This window comes from Leuresthes tenuis, unplaced genomic scaffold, assembly GCF_036924035.1.
Source record: "Leuresthes tenuis unplaced genomic scaffold, fLeuTen1.0.hap1 SCAF_12, whole genome shotgun sequence".
NCBI classification, from domain to species: Eukaryota; Metazoa; Chordata; class Actinopteri; order Atheriniformes; family Atherinopsidae; genus Leuresthes; species Leuresthes tenuis.
Window position 1 is genome coordinate 18,920,275 of NW_027325366.1, and position 6,013 is coordinate 18,926,287.

Consider the following 6,013-nt stretch of genomic DNA (forward strand, 5'->3'; position numbering starts at 1 on the left):
GTCATCTACGCGCAACATTGTCACCGGGGTTTGGTGTTAGCTTTTTGGACGACCGTATGGCTGTCCATTTGCGTTATAAGTACGTTACTATGCAAAGACTGGGCGCACCACAGACAGATACCTCTCTGAAGGTATAAAACAGCCCTATGGTCACAGTTAAGTTATCTGACTGCTTTCCCCTCAACAAGTTGATATTTAATTACATTTAGTATAATAAATCAATATAGATTATTTTACACCTCTGATTGAACTTTAAATTCTTTTTGGCTTTTATGGTTACCATTTGGATAACATCACAGGGGGACAGAGGAAGACAGAGAACGAAGGAAGAGAGATTAGGGAAAAGAGCAACAGAAACCAGGTGAGAAAGTCAACAGAAAGATGGTTATAAAGGAGCTGAATGAACAAAGCAAGAGAGAAGCTGAGACAGGTAAGAAACAGGTGAGACCACATACCAGAGATCGAGACATTTATGTAACATACTGTATTGCACATTTCATATGCGCATAATAATAGGCCTTTACATTCAAAGATTCAAAGGTAATCATAGGTCAGTGCCCCAGTAGCTACACCTCTGACTCAAACCTCATGAAAAAATAACAGAATTTTAAAAGTTACAATATAGGGTTTGCTCAAAAAACACATTCTTTAGAGTCAAATCGTTTTAGATTGCAAAGATCTGCTCCTCTGTAGCTATATTCTAAGTAGCTTTAAGCTCAGCTCCTCAGTCAAGATTCCTCCCTTACTTTTCAAACAAATATCCTTACAAACATCAGTGCTGATACTGATGGTGACATTTTCATAGTTTTATAAGTGTTTTTTACGAAAATATATTTTCATAAATACACCATCAGTAATCTTCTGTAAGTCCTTTGCTGCTATGGTTGTTTCAAATGATGTAAAAGAGGTTGCTCTCAGAATTTCATACATTCTTAACAAGTGTACTTTCCTTCAACATACAGTACATCTGAGTGACTAAACAGATGTGTGTAAATCTCTCACATTTGAAAACGTGTGTTTTCATGTCCTTTCCCGGGAGTCTTGGTGTCAGTTCGAAGTGTCACCAATGCAATTAGAAAAACTTACTGGGAAAATGTATCATGCTGTGTTAGATTCTTTGCATTAAAATTCTATGTCTAACCTGTTCAATTTTTCATCAGTGCAAATAATCTTCCTAACAGTGTCAAGAGGGTCCAGTTTCTGATTTTAGTCCTCGGTCAGTAGCCTTTGGCTATTCTCGTTATTTCATTATGAAATGACATTTTAGCTTTAAATAGGTTGTCACGTCACCACAATACAACCTTCCCCGTGTCCTCTCCCAGCAGCATCTTTCAGTTAGATCCTCCACATGCAAATATGTCCTTTACAGAAGGATTATTTTTTCCTGCCTCACACTGAAAGATTAATGTTCAAAGGTTCAAAGACTAATTTCAGTTTTTCAGGATAACGTACCACCCCCGGACGGTGCATGCTTCACCGATGAGTAATTAGAATGATTAGGAATGACGGTCTATGGCACTGAAAACAGCAGTGCACTGAATTTTGAATATAAAGAAAAGGGATGAATGATTTTCCTTGCAAGCCATCAATTATATTACAACCTCGAGCCCTCTCAGTAAGGCTACCTTTTCAAACAGATGCTGTCATTATTTTATACCCTGAGGCTTTTTGCATTTGTATGTGTGATGTGTGTGTGCAATACATGTCAGTGCACAGTGGAAACTGAGAAACCATTTCCTAGTTGTCTTTAATGAGCTTGTGCATCTGATTGTTTTTAGATGTATATTTATACTCATGTGTTTTTTTTGTCTTCCTCATCTGCAGACCTCTGTTCCCTTTCCTGTTTCGCTGTCATATCGTCATCTTTGTATTTCTCACTGGGAGTTTCCCAACTGAACTGATGAAACTGCTGACTTTTTCAAAAACCTTTTTTGTTTTTTGCAATTAATCAAAAGGATTTATATGAGAAAACTTTGTATGGTCCTTTTTCTTTTTGCCGAGATACAAAATCAATATCTGTTCACAGAAAAAAGGAAAAGAAAACGACAAAACCTTACACAAGGTCCTTTGAGGGCTCACAGTGAGCTGTGAGATGTCGAATAAGATGCCTCAAGTGATAACCTGAGTCAGGGCCAGATGGGTCTCAGGAATTCAACTTTGAAAACTTAATTAGACTACCTGGGGGTATGGTCTTAGAAAGAGATGAGCTCACCACACCTCTGTGGTCCACTCCTCTGTGGTCTCTGCTCAAGGCTACGTGACTCAAAGATCGACGTTTGTCTGCCACACTGCAGTCACAGACCTAACGCTTACTTGTGTGGTGAGAAATGTAGGATAATCAAGGTGTCAGGGACCTTTTATAAAAAAATCTTGAGCTGACAGAACACACAAAATTTTTTTTTTAAAACCATGCTCAAGCAAGTTCGATTAATCCCATTTTTAACTTTTAACTGTGGTTTACAAACCTCAGACATGTGAGCAGATGTACCACTACTGGACGCTTTTTCTAAACTAGTAGAACACTCAAAGCACTTTTACATTACAAGCCAAATTCACCCAGTCACATACTAATACAGTGTTTCTTAGTCTGTTTTTTCTGAGCAACAGTTGTGTATACAAAACAACTGACAAAGTAAAAATCTACCATTTATGCACCCTTATTGTGAAACTATTACCTGTTGCACATTGTGACTGGGATTTCATTTAAATTCACTTTCAGCTTGGGTCTCTTTCCTCTGTGAGGGTCCAGGGGCCCATTGGCTTACAATCCATCCATGGCCCTCAGAGCATAGGTCGAAGGCAAAGACTGGTCTCCAGCTGAAGATTTAGATTTAAGATAGAAAAATTAAGAACAAAACCAATCTCTGAGTTCTAATCATACTAGAAACCCAACCTCCAGCTCCAGATCTTTGTGGGTTTTACCATCTTAACATAATTCTCAGATGTGATTAGCCGCATGTAAACAGAATTTCTAGAAGACAGGGTCGTAAAAAAAAGCAACATGTTCCCTACTCCCGATACACTGTTTCCATTTTATCCCAGTTATTTCCAACTCCTTCAGCAAATAGGTAAATATGTAAATAGAATGCAAACTAAATGTTTACACAAGCGGCTTGCTTGATTGACAGGTCATGCAAAAAAAAAAAACAACCGAAAAGACAATGGTTGTTTGATCCATTGTGTGATCCATATGCACACGCACACACATTCTGCAACAACGCGTGTGAAAATCTAAACCCTGACACAGGAAAGAGCATATTTCTTCACAGTTACACAGAAAATGCCATAACCTCGTTCTTCTACACCTGATTTAAATTCATGCACGAAAGACGTATATACGAGCAAAATTGTGCAGTATTCACAGTAGAGAACAGAGGTAGCTGCTCCTCAGATGTCTCTCTGTGCTCTGCCAGGGGCTTTGGAAGAGGCATCTCAAATATTCACAAACATCCATCGGAGACTAACAGGGTCAGAGACAAACCACAGTCATAAAGACCCTCCCAACAAACACACATAGAGAAACTCACATCTTTGTTTAGGTTTTTTTGGCTCCTGGATTTATCTTTAATCAAGGTGTTTCTACCATCTCTTTCTCTGTGTGTGACTCAGTTTCAACCTTATTGTGTGTTTGTGTGTGTCTATGTGTGTGTGTGTGTGTGTGTGTGCGTGCGTGCAAACTGCATGTTGCTGTAAAATTAAATTCATGGTGAAGGCTGTAGGGTAAATCTTAAGATAAGTCTGCAGAAAATTAATGTAGTTTAGTGTAACATGCTCTGAAGTAATGGAAATATGAAAAAGTTCCTCCGTGTGCTTCTGATGGTGTGTGTGTCTGTGAAATTGAGTGGTTAAGGGTTGAGGCTTGGGGCTTTGTAACGGTAGGTGCATGTGTAGGAGGGCCCTGCAGAACCATTTGATCATACTTTCTGTTTTACTGTGCAGTTTCGCTGCCTGCATTACAAGCCAAATGCAAAAAATATCAAACAGAAAGAAGGTGGAATAATGGATGAAATCCAAACAGCTAATCAGCGATTGTAAAGTCCAGGAGGTTATTTTGGTCCACAATGGAAACAAACGAGATGATTCACATATCAGGAAGCAACGTTCTTCTTTTTTCTTTTTTTTCTTTTTTTTTTTTTTGCTTGTTTGTTGGGCCTCTTCCCTCTTCTGCATTTTTCTTTGTGGCCAAGGACACAGGCCGACTGCTGCTACCTAAGAGCTCATTCACACAGGTAGAATTTAGATATAGCAATTGCACAGATAAACACAGACAGTTACAATAAGCATAAAAAATTAACAACAGAGTGAGGGGAGGTTTGAGTGCAAACAGACACTTGTTTTAGTTATTGTATCAGACTCCAAAAGCACTGATACTTCTTTCAACGTGTGCACATGTATACGTTGAAATGAGCTTCCCCATCTGTCAGATACATTGAGCATGAGGAAGTTACAGCCCCTAACAGACCGTCTGTCAACATGCACCCTTTAAATAGATTTTCAACTTGATATAAGATGAGGAGAAGATTATTATTATCTTTTCTTTAATGTAGGTATAGTGGATTAAAAAAAGACAAGATAGGGGATGGGAGAAATCAGTTTGTTAGCTGCATGCAGCTGCAATTAAATGAGCCCAGTACAACAGATGTTTGTTCAAATGTTTTAAGAGGCTTTTTTTTTCCCTGCCATCTCGGGTTTTTATGTTTCAGTGATAGAATCATTGTCACAGATGAATCAAAACGTACATTTATTTCACAATAGCAGGATTTGTTGCAGGGCAGACTCTCCAATGTATGCGCCTAAGAAATGAACATCTGAATATCAATATACAGGCTGTGCAATAAATGGTTACAGCTCTTTAACTACTGGAAGCAACCGTGTGTTGTTGTCATTGAACCTCCAGATGCTTTGTCTCACACAGGCACCCTTACTTTACAAGTGCTGACCTGCTGTTTTGCTGTTGTGAGGAGTGGTGGGAAGCAGTGTAAAGTCATTGCAGTAGCCCCTGCTGATGCATATGGAAGCCTCTATAAGGGAAGCGGAATACAGTCAAAGCACTTTCTCACTGCTGCTCACTGCCTTAAAGCCCTGTCAGCTTTTTGTTCTTGCTGAAGCTCCACCACAGCCTTACAACCCTAAAAATTAACTGAGCTCTGAAAAGCAAGGAAAATGCACATCCTGACTTTCAGTTCCCTTTGTGCTGTATCACACCTCCTGCCTAAGCATGATAGAAATACAGAGGTGGGAAGTACCGAGGTCCAGAGATTGTCCTTCACCTAAAAATGTTTCTGACGAGTCACGTTTGTTCACAAAGGCAGAAACAACTACAGTTACGTTCAAAGAACACTGGAAAGACTCTCGTGTTTCAGAGCAATTGCATGTGAGTATCCATTAATGTGACGGTGGGCTTGTCGAAACAATTTAATTCAACCATGATGATTTTTTTTTTATCCTCACCAATTAAGATTTGAATTCTAACACTGATGCTATAATCTACCGTGAATCCAGTCAGCAAGTTTTGTCGTAACATGCTTTTGTGTGTACTTGTTACTAAGGAAACCAACTAAATGGTGTCCATGAGGGTGATGGTTGCACTGTTTAAAGAATGTGTTCAAGCCATAATCACGATGTTTTCTCACTCTAACCAATTAACCAGGACTAAAGTATTTTGATAAAATGCTGTGATATCAACTGAGTATAACTCAGAAGTGAATGATAACATATTCCACTGAACAACTGCACCATCCACATCCCCCGTATGTAGATACGCCTTCATGAGTCATATTTCCCTCCTTGTAGAGGAGGTTACTTTACAGGACACCATTATTGGTCATATTTCATGGTTTGATATTTGAACTTTTTACTCCTTGAGTCTTCAATATAGGCTCCTGACTTTATTGCTGTAATGCATTAGAATGTATTTGAAAATGATTGATTATACCATGAAATTTGCATCATTAAGGTCCTTTTCCAACATCAGGATCAATTCCAACACACATAGATGCAACTGTAGCATTTT